The sequence below is a fragment of the Mustela putorius genome, unplaced genomic scaffold, assembly GCF_011764305.1.
Source record: "Mustela putorius furo isolate JIRA1106 unplaced genomic scaffold, ASM1176430v1.1 tig00003944_pilon_pilon_pilon, whole genome shotgun sequence".
NCBI classification, from domain to species: Eukaryota; Metazoa; Chordata; class Mammalia; order Carnivora; family Mustelidae; genus Mustela; species Mustela putorius.
The window spans coordinates 6410521-6431392 of record NW_025422088.1 but is presented as its reverse complement, the minus strand read 5'-3'; the positions used below and the strand labels follow the sequence as shown (position 1 = coordinate 6431392).

The 20872-nt window shown below is 39.7% G+C and overlaps 1 long non-coding RNA gene across 7 annotated transcripts in view; it reads left to right on the top strand.

The window, feature by feature from the left end:
- Window positions 1-682, top strand: part of LOC123389093 — a 68778-nt gene extending 68096 nt beyond the window's left edge. For all 7 annotated transcript variants that reach the window (XR_006603622.1, XR_006603626.1, XR_006603627.1 and 4 more), the window contains one exon: window positions 174-682. This is a non-coding gene — a long non-coding RNA (uncharacterized LOC123389093). The remainder of the gene's footprint in view (window positions 1-173) is intronic.
- Window positions 683-20872: the final 20190 nt, after the last annotated feature.

The window sequence follows — 20872 nt, the reverse complement described above, 5'->3', positions numbered from 1 at the left end:
GTTTTATTTTTTTCCTTTCTTCCTCTATGATTCTGTTTTGTTTCTTAAACTCCACATATGAGTGAGATCATATGATAATTGTCTTTCTCTGACTGACTTATTTCGCTTGGCATAATACCCTCTACTTTCATCCCTGTCATTGCAAATAATTGCCATTTATTTTAACTCGACAGAGAAGGCCACTAGAAACAGCAGGTGATGGCCACAGCTCCTGTCACTCCATGCAGAACATCTATCAACACCTATGGACATCTTTTCCTTTACCATTCCTATGAATGTTGCTCAGTTGTTACATGGCATGGACAAATGCTGTTGGCTGGTGGCATGGACACACTGGACAAGCTTGGCCTTCGGTAAAACAAAAACTGGATTCAATTACTCAAACTAAAACAGGAATGCTTGGATGAACAAGCCTGCCAGGAAGTCCAACTGGAGGTACTCAACCTGTGCCCCTTCCCCCTTTGGACCAAGAACCTGAACTTGAGAGATGAATGGCTTATCCAAGGTTATGGCAAGGTTACACAGATCTAAAACTAGACACAGGTGTATATGCTTATTGATCAAGGCTGGCTGTGAAATCGAACTGCCTCAAATCTTGATTCTTTTTGCCACTTCTTATTCTCTGACCCTGTTTTTCATAGTTTAGGATGTAGGAATAATAAAAATATCAGCTAATGGGGTATCCTGACTTTTGATGTTTTAGTTCTTGTCAGACATTTACCATAATGCTTAGCACATGGATATGTGTATGCACACACATGCACATGCTTGACACTCAAAAAATTGTTCCCTGATATTAACTTTATCAGTGCACTTTGCATCCACCACCAATTGGCTATTTTGTCACAAACTGATTAAAGCAGAACTGTCAAGTGAGGAACTTCAAAGCCAGAGCATTAAGTGCTTTGAAAAACCAGCACCTGGGAGGATTTGTCTCAGCATCTGTGATTAGAAGGCAGCAAAAAGAGACTTTGGGGACACAGTTCACCCCTTCATGAAGCAGCCATTCAGAACTTTCTCAGAAGGGCTAATGCCTAATCTTCCAAAGACCAGCAAGAACAAGCTTATGGACTGTTAAAATCAGATTTTTAAAAGATTTTTATTTATTTATTTGAGAGAGAAAGTGAGTGAGAGAGAGAGCATGAGAGGGGAGAAGGTCAGAGGGAGAAGTGGACTCCCCATGAAGCTGGGAGCCTGATGCAGTCCTTGATCCTGGGACTCCAGAATCAAAATCAGATTGATTGACTCAATACAGTCAGGGAGGACATTCCTCAGGAGTCACAGAATGCTGGTTGCCATGAGGGAGGAGTCTTTTACAAAGTCTGGGCTCTCACAGAAGGAGTCTGAAGCACATGTATGGGAAGCAGAGGTCAGTTCTGGATTAGAAGCTCTTTCTGAGGGGAAATGAGTAGAAGCAGGGATTAACCAGGATTTGGGCTCTGCCTTATTCAGTTCAGGCTGCTGCAACAAATGATGACAGACTGGGTGGCTGAAACAGCAAAACATGTACTATTCCTTGCAGTTCTAGAGGCTGAGAAGTCCAAAAGCAAGATCCTGGGAGATCTGATATCTAGCAAGAGACTGCTTCATTATCTATAGATGCCCATATTTCTGTTGTAGCCTTGCATGGCTGACAGCTGGCAGAACAATCTCTCAGGTCTTTTCTCAGAAGTGCTTTTATCTCATTCACAAGGGTTCCAATCTCATGACCTCATCACCTCTCAAAGCCCATACCTCCTGATGGCACTCCTTGAGGGTCAGGGCTTCAACATCTGAATTGGGACAAGACACACACATTCAGTCCATTAGCAAGTGTTGTCATGAGGACAGCGTAGCTTATCAACTGGGTATCCCCAGGAATCCATGGGACTAGCAAAGCAAAATCTGGGGGCGTGACTGGTAGGAAAGCAGGAGTTCCCCAAGAGAGAGTCCTCATAGCATTTTACAAAGACAGCATGACCCTTGAGAAACAATAGTTTCTGTGACTCATACAGCAGCCTTTATCTATGCCTATCCTCCCTGCTGGATTCATAGCAAGCCTCCTTCTTTCTTTTCCAGTACAAATGGATTTCCACTCTGAATCCTGATGAATTTTTGCTCTTTTGCAGTTAGTAGGTTGTCCCTCAGGATTCTGCATGTCCGGATTTGCAATCGTGGAAACTGCCAAAGGTCTAGGGACCTGCGTGGCAGAACCCGGCCTCTACCACTATTGCCCAAGGTAGGGACTCTGGTCCCTTGAGCGTCCTGTGCTGCTATCAAAGGTCTGTGTGCATTGGCTTATTGTTTTTTTAAAAAATGTAATTGCTTATACGTGTGTTTGATCATGCTCAAGTGGCCTTTCTGTGGAAACATTGGCCAAGCTACACCTAGAAGTCACTGACGAAAGTTCTAAGAACTCCTGGTTGGTATGAGGCTAGAGAGAGAGAGAAAGAGAGAAAAGAAATCTGCCTCTCTGCATTTTTCAAATCCCTGGGCAAAATCCATTTGCTGTGCATTCCCCACACGGAGATTCCTGGCAGGGAGGCCCTACTGAGCCTCATCTCCCTGATTTCCTCCTCCAGGAGCAATCCCTAGTTTGAGACCAGGGTTAGGGAAAGAAGAGCAGCAAAGCACGGTCCAGAAGGAAATACTGCCACAGACCATGGAGCACCAGAGGGCCAGGCTGTTACCTGCTCACTGTTGGGGTACAAATGGGCTCAGCTCAGCAGGTACAGGGGTGCCCTTGGCCCCTCTGGTGGGCTTTGCAGTGCCCCAAACTCAGGAAGAAAAAATGCTGTCTCAGGTGACTTATTTTTGACTGGGAAGGAGCTGACAGCAATGGAAATAAACAAGTAGGGAATGATGTTGGAAAGTTGGAGGGTTTGTCCTTTATATCTCAGCTTTCTCTCCTATCTTCCCTTGCTCTGTAGTGTGTTCTCAAAGAAGATTTTGGCATGATATTCCTGTTCACTGATTTACTCCTGAGCGCTGTCTTTTCTGCTGTTCAGCTCATCTGGTGAATTCTTTTACTGTAAAACGTATCTTGCCCTTGCAAGAGCAAGGGCAAGACCTGAGAAATCCCAGAGATTTCAGCTTGCCACCCAGAAGGAAACCAGGCTATTTGGAATGCTGGAAAGGATTCAGAGTAGGGGAAATCGTCTTGGACATCTGAGATCATCCCCACATTCAGCGGTCCCCTGGACACAAACCTAAGCTTTGTACTGATTCTGAACCATGCTCTCAACTCAGACCCCTGTGATCCTCGCCACAGTGCTTTCAGATCAGTGCAACCATGCCCATAGGCACAAACTCTTAAGCCTAGGTGTCCTGAGAGGTCTGTCCCCAATGGCCTGGCTCCAAAGCCTCAGAGATTGGGGACAGTGAGGAACACCATAGGACTCACCCTGCCACCCCGAAAGATACCATGCCATTTGGAACTCTAGAAAGGATTCAGAGGAATGGAAATCTGCATTCCTACCTCTGGACACTCCCATATTCAGCAGGCCCCTGGATGCATACCTGGAGCTTGACACTCACCCTGAACCAATCCCTCGACTGCCCCTCCCCCCAGATAGATGGACAGAGTTGTGGCAGATCGGGCCTGCCATGTGGTGGGCCCTAACCATAACCTTTGGTTTGGTTCTCACGATTATGACCCCAAAGTCCTTGCAGTAGATGCCCTACCATTTGAGGACACCTGGGCAATCCCAGAGGACTCAGCCTGCCGTCCAGAAGGAATCTGTGCCATTTGGAACTCTGGAAAGGATTCAGAGGAGCAGAAATCTGCATGCCCAGCTGAGGACACACCCACACAGAGCTGACTCCTGGACACAAAGCCAGAGCCAGACACTCACCCTCACCTACACTGTCAACTCAGCCACCCAGACAGCTCTCCATGGGGTCTTCAGGTCAGTACTGCCATGTCCCTGGTCCCTAGCACTAACCCTTGGATGGGTTCTGTAATGATATCCTCATTTCAGGTTATGTGGTGGTTCTGCAAGACATTGTCCTGATGTGGGGTCAAACACACTGAAGCATGCCGTGTGAAGTGGCAAACGTGGTAACGAAATGACAGCTGGGGAATATGAGTGTGGAGACAGCACGTATTTGTGCTGCTATAACAAGCTGACTGCACTTTGAAATCACGGCAGAGGAAATGACTTTTCCAAACATCCATGTTAGCACTACGACACGGAAGCAGAGAGGACATCAGATTTGGGATGGAGGCCAAGCCCTCCCAGATCCAGGTCACCCAACATGAAGAGGACACATGTTACCAAGAGACTCATGGGAGGATTAAATCATGGGCCCCTGTATCTCAGGTGCAGTAGAAGCAGTGGATTTGAAATTCCAGTTTTCCACAACGTTCCACCACAAGCTGGTTAGAACTGTGCAAAAGCAGGAAGGGAAGCCCCAGTAAAGTGGACTGGGGATGCCAGAAGGGGAGGCTAGAATGGGGCACCTGGTGCTCAGTGCCCATTACAGACTCCACATTGCAATCCCCCACAGGAGAGACTCACCAATTCCAGGCCCCACAGGGGAAGCTGGAGGTTCATCTCCTGACTTTTTGTAGGAGCTTTGCAGCTCAGCTGGTGAGAATTCTCCATCACCCTGCCTTTCTCCAGGGGACTTTCCTTCCAAGAACCCTTCCCAACTTCTTCCTCCTACATGAAATAATGTTCCTCTCCTTTGCTTCTCGCACTTGCCTGTGATGGGACCGTAGCTTGCTCAGCCCAGACTGCCATTCTCTGCTCTTCCCAAATAAACCCATGCTGCTGGTCAAATAACTGGCAGATTGAGTTTAAGGCAAATTGAACTAATAAATTCAAGAACTTGCAAGGAACAAAATCAATATGCACAAATTAGTGGCACTCCTACGTGCTCGGAAGGAACCATCAGAAAGATACTACGGAGAACAATCTCATTTACACCTGCATCCAAGACAGCAAGATACCCGGGAGGCCCCTGAACCAAGAAGGTGACAGACCTGTCCTCTGACAGCCCTGCAACAATGACGACAGACAGGGAGGGGGACACACAGAGATGGGGAGGCACTGTGCTCAGGGAAGAACCCACACTGGGAAAATACCTACTCTCCCCAAAACCGTCTAGAGTCCTCACTCTGGCTCCCGAACTTCCGGAATTGGCGCCAGCCCGGAGTGGGTGTGGACACGGGAAGGACCCCGCAGGGCTGAGGAGGGGGGAGCACAAGCACCGAGGCAGGCAGACGCTCCCTGGCTGCAGACCATCTGAGGAGCCCCAGGAACCAAATCCATGAGCACACAAACACAGACGAGGAACAAGGAGCACCCGAGCCCAGAAAGGGGGGACCCCACAGCCCCGCGCACAGCACAGCAGGATGCCACGTCTCCTCACACAAAACGACAGAAGCCCCAGTGTCTACACAGGGCGCCCTTCCTCTGTGGGGTCCTGAGACCACGAACCCCTTGACAGTCCACTCAGGTGGCTTCTCCTCACCTCCTCCAGCGTCTGGTCCTTAGGAGGTTGGACTGCTGCCAGTGTGGACGCGTCCTCCACAATGGGTCCGGTCAGTGTGGATGCAGAGCCACACCCTCCTCAGCTTGTCCTGTCAGGGTGGGAGCTGCCCCACATTCTCCAGAAGTCTCCACAGTGGGTCCTGAAGAGGCGGGGCTCCGCTCCCATCTGTGGCTGCGCAGCCTGGGCTCTGGGCGGGAGCTGGGGTCTGGCGCCCTCTGCAGGCGGTGGAAGGCAGTGCAGGACTGTGGGAGCTCACCCTTCAGTGGAAGGTCCTGCTCCCTCCCAGGGTCCAGCTGATGCCATTTTATTCCAGAAATTCAAGCTGCATGGAGCCCAATATCCCCCAACTTCCCCCCAAATAGCTAAGGAACAATGAATTGGAAACAATGTGGAATTACAGCAGTCCTTGACCCAAACAGTGGCACTGAACATGGCCCTGATGCAGACCCACACTCTGACCTCAACTTGGTCTCAAGCCTGGACCCTACCCTAATCCAAGACCCTAACACTAGCCCCCAACCCAAACAATGTTCACAAGAATCAAAAGGTAGAAACTGCAAATATCCATCATTGGCAAGTGCATAAGCAAAGTGTGGTGAAAGGTTTGAATTTGGGTTCAGGTTCAGGTTTTAGTCAGAGTTCTAGATCAGGCTTTGGGTTTAGTGTTAGCGTGAGGATTTAGAGTGAAGGACAAGGGAACAGAGTTATAGTTTAGGGCTTTAAGTTTATGATTTAGGCTTTAAGACTCAGGGCTTATGGGATAAAGTTCAAGGTCAAATTTGGGGTTTGGCTTCATGCTGAGATTTGGGTTCAGGGTTCATGACTTGGAGGTCTGGTTTAGGGTTTGGGTTCGTGGTTCAGGGCTTGAATCCAGGGCTCAGGTACAGGCTTTAGTTTCCATTTCAGGTTTGGGATTCAGGGTTCTAGATTGGGCTTTAAGGTCATCTTAGGTTTCAGCGTTGTTAGGGGTTAAGGTTAGGTTTAGGGATGACACATTTTCTTCAGTTGTCATCATGGACAAAAAAATTCTATCTGAAGTTTCTAAGTCAGAAATGTATTTCATCTGGGGGCACCTGGGTGGCTTCGCGTGTTAAGCCTCTGCCTTGGGCTCAGGTCATAATCTCAGGGTCCTGGGATCGAGCCTTTCATCAAAGGGAGAGAGCCTGCTTCCCCATCTTTCTCTCTGCCTGCCTCTCTGCCTACTTGTGATCTCTGTCTGTCAAATAAATAGAATCTTTAAAAAAAAAAGAAATGTATTTCATCTGGGTGTCAGGAGCTAGTTTGGAATTTAGGATCCCAGTAACTCCCTACCAACAGCATTCTGATCCTAGAGTCTCCCAGTCACCCAGAAACGGCTCTTGTCTTGGCTCAAACTTGGCTCTCTGCCCTTGACAGAGAAGGGCAAGTTGGTGCCAAAGTTGGGATTTCACAATGGTAGAGGTGTGAAACCAGATATTGTGGAACTATCATGGAAAATGAGACAGGACACAAATAACTGGTTGACTCCTGATTCTTCCACAAAAACAAAGAACAAGTTTCCAATAGAATCTGATAATGTTCCCTAGAAAGGCCTATGGTTCATTACCAGTACCAAAAGAGGTCCCCCTCCCCTGGTTTAAATTAAGAATCACAGCAGGATATTTCCTACTTAGTGTCAAAAATAAAATTTTATTTTTGGGCTGTTCCAGTGGACAATTTGTGGAAGCACTGACAACCTTTTCATGCTCAAATTCCCATCAACGCAATGCAGGCAACGTTGTAATACATTGCTTCTTGGAATACCAAGTACAAGGAGGGCTATTAGAAGTAGTAAAAAGATACTAAATATAAAATTCAGAAAAAGCACCATTTATGGGCACCTAATGTAGATCCCTAACCATAAGATCTAACATATCATCCTATAGATTTCACTTACAAAAACCATCAATAACAGTAGTCTACTGACCACTGTAACCACCCCACCATTGACCTCTAGGCCTGTAATACACACTCCAACCACTGTAGACACAGTTCTCAGCAGCAGAATGGGCCTTGCCCAGTCCGGGTGGACCAACTCATAATGTAAAGCCAAAAAATCCTGCTCCTTGGATATCCCAGCCATCAGGACACAGTCATAAAAACCATACACAGAACTCAATAAAGGACAGACATCCCATGGGGCGGATGCTGCAGATCACCCCCACTCCCATGAAGTAGCTCTACAGCGGACTCCAGGTCTGTCCGCTTCCTGGGATCACACGTGGCACCACTCCCTCCTCAGAACAAAACCGTGAACTGTCCTCAGCAGGCCTGTGTGCAGGCTCACAGAAAGCCAGACACTTTCTTGATAGCACTCAGCCTCTCATGCCTATCCCAGCAGATGGAGGGTACTGTCTTCCCGACTTCCGTACCAACTAGAGAAGACTTGGAACAAGTCTTGCCAGACTCTCTGCAAAGGCATATTCTCCATCTGCAAAATGATGGATGGTGAAACACCACAGATTCCCTGCACCTTCTTGAACCTAGGTAAGTTGGAGCTATAGCTTGCCCGGAGCTATTATCCCCAACCCCCTAAACACACACACTTCCCTTGTGCACTCTGGGCCAGTTTCCATCCACTTTGCTCCTCAGTCATTGTCTCTGCAGAGAAGTACATCAGTACTGAGGTGCTGGGACTGAGGTGCTAGGTGCTAAGCCAGCACCTTGGACCCACTTACTATCAGAAATTAATATTCATTTTATTAACAGATGCATCCCATAAGATCTTGCCACCATAGCCGTTAAAAAAGTCATTACAACAGAGGTCCTAACAACATGTGCCAACCCCCATGGCTCCACTCCCTGGCTCCAGGGATTGGTTCATTCATGGGCATGTGACCTGGTCCCAGCCAATGAGGTGGGAGGAACCTTGGGTCTTAGCCTGCAGGGCCAAGGATGGGGTGAAATGCCCAGGCCAGGGGGGTTTTCCATCATGACTGCAGAAGTGGCCTCAGCCAGGCCTGTGCCAGTGCCACAGAGAGCTCAGGAAGCCAGATGCTCCATTACATTGCTGAGGGCTGAATCAGACTTGTCCTGAAGCCCACACATGCTACAACCTCTGCTAACTCAGGAGAACCCTAAATGTGCTCATGGTCTTGGCCTGAACAAGATGACCATCTATGTGATAGGTAACCTACAAGATATACCCACCAGGCAATGGGGACTGTCTCAGCCAAACAATACCTACATGGAATTCAAACACAGACAGACGTCTTGTGGCAAACTTGAGGCCTACAGAGAAAGGCAGGAGAATTCCTGAGGCCTTCATTGTTGGCCAATCTCACTATCATCTTTTTTTCCTTTCAAGTGGAGGGGCCAGGGTCAGGCAGGATATGTCCCAGTGTACTCCCACTCTGCCACTGGAAAAGGAGATAGTAAAAGAGAATTAATCTCAATCTCACATCAAGAAGCAATGTTTGCTCCTGAGTTAATACACAAGAGAGTCAACCTAACAGAGATCACAGAAGCTAATGTTTATGATGTCTTAAGAGAAGGCAAACAACGTTGGGCATGCAACTGGCAGTATCTTTTCGCATTTTAAGCATTTTTTACTTCCACTTTTTTCGATAGATGAAATGATTCCACTCTCTTTTTGCCTCACTGGGTTTGGGGAAGATAATATTTTCTCTCATTTATGGATAAGCTTTATTTTTTGTTTCTCTGTGGGGTTTCATAGAACCAGAATATCTTCTGGTAGAACATAGGTAAATCATGAGCACTCCGCGGTGGGGGAGGATGGGAATGTTCTCCCACAGCTTTCCAGTACCCTACACAACTCTTTGTTGGATTCATCTCCTGCTTACCCTTCTGAATCTGCTCACTCTTTTTTATTATCCTCATTCGTAGATATTTTATTTCAGATTGAATCCATACCAATGGCTGTCCCCACTCACAAGCCATCATTTGACTCTTTGCACTATTATTTCTTGGTTCTTAATTTTGCCTTTCAGAGGAATGCTGTTTACCATGATGCAGACAAAAGCCCACCATGGCACAATTCAGCAATCACTCATGGATTCTCAGATCCCAGTTCAGGTCTGGGCTTTTCCTTTCTCTACAAGAACAGTGTGTATGTGTGTGTGTGTGTGTGTGTGTGTGTGTGTGATTCTGATTGTGAACTTTTTATTTCATTCCTTTTATATAAAATTAGAAATATGCAACAAGATAGAAAAAGTAGTTAATATCTACAAACAGTTTTGCATTAAACTTTTTGTGTACATGTCTCAAATGGTGTAAGAAAGAAAAATATTGTCTCAGTTTTTATGGCTTTCTCTATTTTCCCATGTACCTTGGAACACTTCTAACAACTCACAGGAATTTTCTCAGACTATATTCTTCTTATCAGCGTTTTGATTTGCTAATAAACACAACAAGAAAATAAAAATATTCAGGCCATAGGCTGGAAATACATGTTCACTGAGTCTGTAATTCTATGGTGCAATGATTGTAATCAAAAGTTCTGCAAGGGTCAGGAGATAGCAGTGCAAAATAAAATCTATTCAATTTAGATACTTATCAAAGGAATACCACTTAAGATAGAAAACTGCCACTGAATCAACAGTTCATTTCTTAAATCAGACTATGGTATTGTACAATGCAGAACTCCACACATATGTATTATTCCGTCATTTGGTCACAGTACTTCCTTTGACCTGCAAGACTCAATTCATCCCTTCTTCTTCAGATTTCTTGCAATTTACAAGAGAAAATGTTATGTTCAAATGTTTTAAAAATATCCTGTGGGTTCAAAAATAATTTCTGCTTAGCACCTAAAATTGATATTTTATGAAATTCCTATAAATTTAATGTAGGAAAGTTGATCTTCCACTAATTTCCCAAATGCAGCAAGAAGTTAAGCTGAACATAGGACGTCATTTGCATATTAATTCTGCATTGATAAGAATGTGGCGATTGTCATCCTGGATCAGAATCATAGCAAATTATGGGATGGAGCCTCTTTACATAATTGAGTTGTTCATTCAGCAAATATTTCTTGGCACTTGCCAAAATTAAGAATCTGATTAAAATGATAAGAAAAAAGCAGTGAACCAAGTAAAGAAGATCTGAATTCACGATACTTATACTCTATGCCAATTTTGAAGTAACATATGTATCAGATTATTTTTAGTGACTTATGATTATCATTCATATACATACACATGTATAGACACATGCAACTAAATATCATTAAATAATTACATAGTTACAGGAAAGAGTGACTATTATTGTAGTGATTGTTAGCTTAACAAAACAGATGCTCTAAATTATATTGTTCATTGTACAGGAAAATCCTTTAATTGGTTTGTTTTAAATTTGCATTGTTGAAGTTACACTGATTGTCCTAATCCTGAAAAGTAATTATTTAGTGACCATATATCAATACACGCAGTATACATATGAAGGACCATTTCATATTTAAGAGTTCTTGAAGACACCAAGCATCTCATGGTTATCCTTTTACAACTGTTGCTTTTCAAAGTGAACATACCATTGATATTTTGAGTTAAACCATGCATTAAACATATATTAAGAGAAAACTCTTCTATGTTCCCATGCAACTTACCTGAGTTGTGGCCTGTAGTTGTGAAAACTTCATTTTGTATACATAACACTGTTACAAAATGCTATATCTAGGTTAGATGTATGGATGCTTTTTTCCATGGTTTTCTGATAAATTAATATGCTCTATTTCACAATGCAGTGTGAGCCCTCATTTCTCAATGACTTTGCCCATGCTACTTCCTCTGTCTAAAATGGTCTTAAAAAATAAAATAAAATAAATTAAAATAATTAGTTTTATGTTTTGCTAAATTTCTTCCTTGTTCAAGATTGAGTTCAGTGATTATCTAAAAAATTGGTACAAATTTTTGCTTTCTCTCTCTCCATTTCTGTGCAAAACACATTAAAATTTCATCACTTTATTTTATAATGAACTTTGTTATTCCAGTGATACGGATGAGACATAAAAACTCATAGGAATTTTTTAACTTCCCCAAAGGCAAACCGGTGGTTAAGCTGGAAATTGACATCAAGCCATCTGGCTACAAAGTGAGCATGCATACTTTCCTGCACTCATATTTAATTCTAATTTTCAAATAATCTTTTTTTTAATGTGGTCATATTCCCCATTAAACTATAAGTTTCTGGAGGGTCAGAACTATTCATTTTTCTTTTCATTTTTCTTATGATGCCTGTTTATCATTTGATAATCCATAAATGTGAATTGATAAATGAATGGATATGTCAATGACTCAATTTGTTTTGCATTCCATGTCAGTACATATTATTTCAAACAACTTTTTTTGTTGAAAACTTGTTACATATATAAAACTAAAATTCACTTCCTCTGAGTGTTCCATTTTCCCTTAGTTAAATATCTTGGTGGACCTTAGTGTATTCCCTTCCCATATTTAAAACCAACTCTATAACAAAGCAAATCTTCCCATTTCCTTTGTTACTATTCATATGCATTAACTTTATTGTATGGTCTTTGCTATACTTCTTTATTAAAATTGTATTCAATTCAGTGATATCCAAAAACTAATGATCAAAAACTCATTTTTTTCTCTACCTAATTGTGAGTAGTAGAGTCTCATATAATGGGACAAAATTGGTCTGATTTGGAAGAAGCAGTGATATCACATTCTTGAGGCTCTGATTTCACTATGCCTTCCAAATGTTAGATTTTCTTTTCTCTCATCTTATCTGTTTTCTTTTCTTCTTTTTTGTTCACATTGCCTTTTTCCTCCTCCTCTGTCTCTTATTCCTTCTTCTCATTTTCTTTTCTAAGTCTGTTCTCATTTCTTTGAGAATTAACTGGTTAACATTAACTTTAAAAAAATATATTTAAAATGTTGAAAATGAAGAAATTATATTGATCATATACTAAACAAAATGCACGTATGCCGGTTTGATTGAGATACCAAAAAGATATCACAAAAGTTTCCTATTTAATAGGCATTAAATACAAAAATATATACAAAATTATACCTATTTAATAGGTATTAAATACCTATTTAATATGTCCCAGTATTTTGGCTCAAAGTGGTTGCAGTTTATTTGAAGACATTCACACATCCGCCTGAAACTATAAGTAAAATTCAATATTGAAAGTACAGTATGAATAACATTATAGATCATCATATTATTGTGATTAACAGCACAATTCCAGCTAAAGATAACATGATTGAGTCTCAATATAGATTTGATTTGTGAGTGCTCAAGTAGTAACAATAAATGATAATAGTAAATCTTTTTCTATAGTCCATATAAAGCATGAAGGTCAGATAGAAGAGTCTGAATCATGTAAAAAGCTTTAGCAGAAAATTAGTTAGTACGACATCAAGCTGGAAAACCTCTGTCACTGAATATAGTTTGAGGCATGAATTTAGCATATATGTGTAATGCAATAGTGAGATAAATACATTAACCAGCACCTTTAGTTACTTTAACTATATTGAATAAGAGCAAAAAAATTGCAAAATATGTGTACTGACATATGCAGGGGTACTAAATGAATCGGTATCTTTCTAGGAGGATGTGAAGAGAAATCTCCCTCTAACTTGCAAATTAAAGGATGAGTATTACTTAGCATGTTGATGGTTGAGAGAGGCAGAAGACACTGTTCCTGGGAGAGTGAACAGTAGGTATGAAGACCTAAGAGCACAGTTAGTTGTTGAACTCCAAGTATGTCTGCAGTACAAAGCTGAACCAAAAGTAGAATTGAGGGTTAGAGTTAGCAAGATGCTAACTGGCTGACCACTTTATAGAGGCCAGAATAAACTTTCTTTGTTGTTGTTGTTGTTTCATGTTGCTTTGTTTTCTTTCTTGTTTATTTTGTTTGGTTGCTTTGTTCTTTTTGTGTTGTTGTTTGATAAGATGAACATATACCTAGTGGTGGAGAATGTGGTTTATTTAGAAAGGAGAGGAGGATTTAACTTGAGTTAAATCAAGTTATTATGGTCCAAATTAGACTGAAGCAAGTGTGACATGGTTGAAAGTGATGAATTTGAGTCCCTATGAAGAATTAATCAAGAAACCATTTATTAAAAAGGTTTGATTCATGTTTATTTAGATGAAACAATAAATTATGTTTTTATTTGTTGGTAAATTTATTTGCTTTTTTACTTACTTGCAATTTGCTCTGCTTCAAAGGGTATTACATATAAAGGACATCTAACATTACACATTTATAAGCCATGGGGGTAAAGTCAGTGAAAAAGAGAAATTATAACAAGTAATATTTTGACCTTAGTGGCTATTACATTAATAGAAATAGAAAAGTCTGAATGAGGGGGAGATGATGAATAAGATATGCTACACTAAGATGAAAGCAAAGAATCCCAGTGATTATCATCAGCTGGCACTTGGAAATAATGATCAGGGAAGAGATTTATATTTTAATGCCCTAAATATCTAAATTTAATATATAGTTTCCCTAAAGAAGTACATTTGAAGCTACCAAAGTGGATAAGTTTCTCAAGTATTTAAAGAAGGCAGAACTGGCTAAAAGCTAAATATTAGTGAATATAAACATTCCTGATTTTAAAATTTTCTCCCAAAGGTCTGAGTTTTACCAAAGATAAGCATTATGATGCCTTTTGGTTGTTTCTGTTTTATTTTTACTGTCCATTTTATCCCCGGAAGGTTAAAACATATTCATATTTTTCAAAAATCATGTATCTTTCACAAAAATACAAACTTCATTAAAGCAATAAGGAATTTCTACATTTCAAATAAAATAATATTTTATATCTTGAAGAATTGTATATATTTTTAAAATATTATAATTTAAAGAAACTACAAAAGATTTTTATTTACCTCATCATGTGTGTGCATGCATGTGTGTATGTGTGTTTAGCTTCATAAGCTCATTTTTTCTAACCACAAATATTTAATTTTGCTACCTATGAGTTGGTTTATACTCCTAGGTGACTGATGTGAACTGCAGACCTGAATTATAGATCATGCTGAGAATATATTTTTTAAAGCAACTCAAAATACATATGAGAAGTACTAGACACAATAATGTTTACTTTGAAGAGCTGATCAAAATGGTTTGTTATATATAAGGAAAACTGATTTATATTTAGGTTATATATTTCTGAAATGTGAACACTTTTAAGTATTTAACAGTTTTAAAGAGATATCATACTCCTTTCATATGTGTTATATCTTGTCTTAGAGCCCATATCAAGAGATGTTACTTCTTCAATTACACCCATTTCTAGGTGGAAAATGATTTTATTGATTCAAACTCACACAAACACACTTGCAAAAAGTAAGTTATCATTGTATGCCAATTGGAAAAAATGAAATATCAACTGTGGCTAAGACTGGAAAAATGAGGTAGGCATAAAATTTTGAGTAAGAACATGTCCCTCCCTGATTCTGATTGCTCAATGAACCACAAATTAGAGGGAACTTCACCTCTATTCAATAATGCCTTTTATTAATTGTATCAGTGTCTATCCAGACAATGATGTCTGTTGGTAGAATGGGTTTCCCTTACCTGATGGGTATATCATTCTTCAACTGCTGTTTATCTGAAAGTTTCCTTGGCACCACTTTGTTGAACATCAACTCTGGCTCTGTTGTGCTTTCTCTTGAAAATTACATCAGCAAAACTTGCCTATTTTGCACCATTGTGTCACACTTAGAGAACTTCCTGGTAAATCATTCTATCATTTTGTGTTCCCAGAAGGAAAAATAAGATTACCAATTTTCCTGACTGAGAATGAAACTCACATTTCCCAATTTGAGACGCTTAGTGTCTCATTCTCTCCTTGATTCTATCTTCATGTTTTCTTTCAGCAAATATTCACTGAGAGCCTTCCACCTGTCAGAAACACCAGACTGTTGAAGAAACTGTAGTGAAAAAGAAAGATTATAATCCCCATCCTCAAGGAATTAGCATTATACTAAGGAAGATAAATATTAAATAAGACAGAGCTAGTTCTGATCTCATGGAGTTTATATTCTGCCAGAGAAAAACTCATTAAAAGGCAATTTATGTGATTTAGTATTTAAACGTAAGTTTCATACTGAGAACTATGGGAAATCATATCGGAGGTATCTGATTTAGTCCAGCACCAGATTTTATCTTATATGGTGTTTGTTATGCTATGCAGGGAATATGTGGCTAGTCAAGAAGCTTGCTATACATTGTTTTATTTAAAATATCATTATTGACCTAATATTTAAAAGTGAAGTAGTTTCAAATTTCACAAAAGTAAGCCATCAGAAACAGGTATCAGAAAACAGAATATAGAAGGGGTGCCTGGGTGGCTCAGTGGGTTAGGGCCTCTGCCTTCGGCTCAGGTCATAATCTCAGGGTCCTGGGATCAAGCCCCACATTGGGCTCTCTGTTCAGCAGGGAGCCTGCTTCCTCCTCTCTCTGCCTGCCTCTCTGCCTACTTGTGATCTCTATCTGTCAAATAAAAAAAATTTTAGAAAAAAAAGGAGATAGAATATAAAAGATAGAATATATCCAAGCATTCTGAAAAAGAAAGAAACATGTGAGATAGCTAGCTAGCTAGATAGATAGATAGCTACAATTCTGAAAGTCAAAGAGTATGAATAGTTACATCAGGACTATAGCAAAATTGTCCAGAGAATGATTTGGATCATTACCTTAAGAGCAATGAGAGGCCTTGAAAGTTATTCTTTCTTCTTTTTTTTTTTTTGAAGAATTTGTATTTATTTATTTGACACAAAGAGAGCACAAGAAGGTAGAGTAGCAGGTAAAGGGAGAAGAAGCAAGCTCCTTGCTGGGCAAGGAGCCTGATGTGGGGCTGGACTCTGGGATCATGACCTGAGCCAAAGGCAGTCTCTTAACCAGCTGAGCCACCTAGGCACCCTTTGAAGAGTTTTAAGTAGGGGAGAAATTTGTGTTTTCAAAAAAATAACTTGTAGGTTAGAAGAGACAGTGTTTGCAAGAAGCACAAATTAGATATTGGAGACTGGCTAGAAAATAATTTCAGTATTCTAGATGACAGCTGATGATGTCCATGCTTAGATGCTTAGGAAACAACCAGTAAAAAAAAAAAAAAGACTGTTAAAGTACTTCAAGGGCTCAAAAGTTATGAGATATTCCATTGGTTTACTTTATTCTAAATGATCTGTTAAAATCATTGTCAGATTTCCACACTTGGAAGACATATATGTTAAATGGCTGGAGCCAAGATCCCTCTGTACACATACACAAGGTAGCATTGGTGGGGAGTGGCTACTTTATTCACAGACTTAGCATCCTACTCTCAAAATCCAGATGCAGCTGCATATTATTAACAATTAAATTTAGGACTACCATCTCTACATTCTAAGTTTGCCTGTGTAATCACATTAGCCTTTATTATTTATTTATTTATTTATTTAAAGCTTGTTTATTTATTTGAGAGAGAGAGCAAGCAAGCACCAGTGGGGGAAAGGAGAGGGAGAAGCAGACTCCCCACTGAGCAGGGAGCCTGATGCAGGGCTTGATCCCGGGATCCTGGGATCATGATCTGAACTGACATCAGACATTTAACTGACTGAGCCACCAAAGCACCCCACCATTATTTATTTTTTATTAGAGATATAGATAATAACATATTTCATATGGGATATATGTTAAAGAAGTTTAGGGAGTGCTACATAGTATCACTTTTTTAACATCCCATTTTTTTTTAGGGATAGGATTCTTTTGTCTCCTTGTCCTTTCTCTGCCCTTTGCCACAGCCCAATATTCTACCACTGTTATGTTTTCCCCCAGAATCTTTAATATTAATAGACTAACATGGATGTACAACAATTTCCACAAGTCAAAAACCTGGAAATCGTGTTTTTCTGTCACAGCTACTTATAATCTCTCATCAAATTCTCTCCATTTCATATCCCAAATAAGTTTTCAGAGCTAATTCTGTAGATCTCATCTGTCCCCGTCTTGTACAATAAAGATTTACTTTTTGTCCTGACTATAGAATTAATCTCCTAACACCCCCTCCACAAAATTGTTATTTGTATAGCCAAATTAATCATTCCATAGACAATGCTATTTGTATCAATCCCCATCTCCTGCTCTATTAGACTCATCCATATTTACAAAACTTGGTGTTTTTTTTTAAATTGATTTTGATATGAAGAGGAAGATGTAAACATCGCCCAAAGAATGTGAAGGTGTGTCCCCTACTTCTGCAATACCTTCACTCCTTAACAGTGACACGAGCCTTCTTTCACTTTCTTGCATGTATGTGCCTTGTCCTTTCTTATTTTATGCTGTCCCTTCTGCCCAGTGAATGTTCTTTTCCTCTACATCTAATGCATCCTTTGAATTTTTATTTGTGTTTTATATTTCAACTCAAATATCACTTTCTCTACCAAATTGCCTTATTCATCAATTAGGTGAAACTCAGTGACTCTCATGTCACAGGTTACTTTCTTTTATAAAACTCATCATAGTTTTTATTTTGTCATTTGATTAATATTTTATTTGTTGAAGGCCATAAGCTTCCTGAAACAGACATAATAATAAGCTGGTTTTGTTCCTTTTAAAATCCCTTGTTTTCATCAAATAGGTGGTCAGTAAATATATACTGAATGAATAAATCAACCTCAGGTAGATGTGGAATTGAATTTTCCATAGAACAGAAGCTAAAATTCGTTAATTTCTGTACTCAGATAACAGTTAAACAGTTGTAAGAATCTCTTTTTCAAGTTTCTTGCCTCTATTTATTTGTGTACATATTCTCTTGCATACTTGATTTCCCCAAAATACTGTTGACTCACTGAATTTTCAGTCCCACAAAATATTTTGATTCATTGAATCCTAAAGGGTTTCTGAAAGAAAAAAAATAAAAGGAAATTGTGGTTTTTTTTTTTTTTCCAAAGTAAAACAAACTGGAATGGGAAAGCCTGTGGAGATCTAAGATCATGATGGATAGAGAGTCAATTATAGATCTGTACTTCATCTACTTGCTTTTCATCAAACAACAAAACCCATTCTGGATAGGTGATGCCTGTTTAGATTGGCTTATAAACCTCAGGGCTGGGGTTCTATGACTCATGTTGTGTAGTCAGTCAACTGACTTTGTCAGAGAAATGACAGTTCAATAGAGTTAAAGAGTCGATGCCTTGGGGCAACATTATTTAATGAGACCGTTGCTAGAATTTGTTGTTATTTTGCACTTAAAAAACCTTATAACTCTCTTTTAACTGTATTACCAGATTTTAAAAGCTGTCATATTTTTCAAGTAAATATGGTATGTATCCTACTTTTTGCTATAATTCTAAGACATAGGTGATAAAAGAGAGAGAGAGAGAGAGATTGTATTGTGCTAACCTCTCATCCCAGGATGGGACACATTCATCAATTCTCTTATGCCCATCATAAAACATAGATTATATAAAAGGAAAAAAGAGGTTCTGAACTTGAGTTCCTATGGGATATGACCCAATTAAATTTTCCAACACTATACGTTTATACCAGTTAAGTAAGTAGAGAAGTAAGGGCAAAAAGGAGAACTATGAAAGAGATTGGTTATTTTAAGCTTATTAGAAAGAACAAGAATACAAATTTGTATTATACTTTCCAAAATGCCTTAGCTATGCAACCAAGATTTTCTCTTTAATTTAATAAGAGAAATGGTCATCTTATTCTTTGTAGGGTCACCTGAGTTTCCTCACAATATACAAACCATTGTAAATAAAAAAGGAAGAAAGCACAGTGTGTGCTGGGCATGTGATGAACCAGTTTTTGACCCGATCTCTGCCAGCCAAGGAGTGACATGAAACTTAATAAACTGCTGAAATGGCAGACAATGCAAAATGTAATTTGAAAAAGAAGGGATGTGCTTTCCGAGGGGGAAAAAGCCAACTCTAAAGGAGAAAGAAAATAAAAACACATTTCTAGGAGACATCAAGTCCATCTTACCGCTTCACTTTTCTTTTTATGAGATGACTTTTTGATCACTCATTTTCTTATTCTTGACACGATGCAATGAGAGGTATTCTGCAAATTCAGCACGTTATCATTAGGGTTCAGCTAATGGACATTAATCAGATTGCTTACATGATTCACTTAGAGTTACCTTTTAGGTCAGAGGATCCTGGGTGGCTCAGTCTGTTGAGCATCTGACTCTTGATTTCAGCTCAGGTCAGAATCTTAAGGTTTCAAGATTGAGCCCCCATCAGGCTCCCCACTCAGCAGGAAGTCTGCTTGTCCCTTTCCCTCTGCTCTGTTCTTACCACCCCTCAATCCCACTAACCCTCCTTCACAGTCCCTACCCCTGCTACCACTTTCTCATAAATAAATAAATAAATAAATAAATAAATGTCTTTTAAGACATTAAAGTTCTAATTAAAGTTTTAGATGAGAGACCCCAAGGTAAACTAGATTCTAACTAATTTTTTTAATGGAGAATTAAAACACACACAATGCATAAGACTATTTTCATGCCTTATATATTTAATTTCAAATATATATTTTTTAACTACACTGGCAAACTCTGTTTTGCTCTCTAGCATCTAGAATCTAGTGATTCCAATATCCAATTATAGCATGGCTATGAAAATTATTGTGCAGATGTACTGAAGAAAAGAATTATGTTTCCTTATTAGAGCCTATTAGTATAATAAGATACGTCCCAGTTACATTATGGACATTTTCTTCTGATTATTTTCCCTCAGAATTTGCTATACTGTTTAGAATATAAAGTAGTTCCCAGTGGCACAACTTTAACAACTTATTTGTTAATTACAGAAAATGAGATTTAATTTTTCTGCCTATTCAAACTATAAAGATTTACTGTGGATCCCTATTTTTGGAAACTTTTACCTAGTTGTAATTTTCATCTTGAGCTATTGTAGGTAATGCAGAACTCAGTGTGTAAGACTCCAAAATATTTCATAGAATTCATAGTTTTGAGTATTTTCCTCATGTCCTTAATAGTCAAATGACTAAAATAATGCATCAGTCTTATAAGTATGCACTGATGCCACTTTGGGATGGAAAATGGAGGGTAAGTGAAATGTATTGAAAATAAAATTTAATATTTTCAATTTGTCATTTTTTACATTGTACTATATGACGTTTCAGAGAAGTTTTTTTTTCTTTATTTCATATAGTTTAAAAATACTTGACACTTACCATTAATGTACAAAAATGGTTTTACATGAATATTTTGATCATCATATGAAACCTACAGTTCCTGGTTCTTGATCTCGGATGCTGAAAAAAATCATCTTTTTAAAAAATATTTTATTTATTTATTTGACAGAGAGAAATCACAAGTAGGCAGAGAGACAGGCATAAAGAGAGGGGAAGCCGACTCCCCGCCAGCGGAGAACCCAACATGGGGCTCGATTCCAGGACCCTAAGATCAAGACCTGAGCCTAAGGC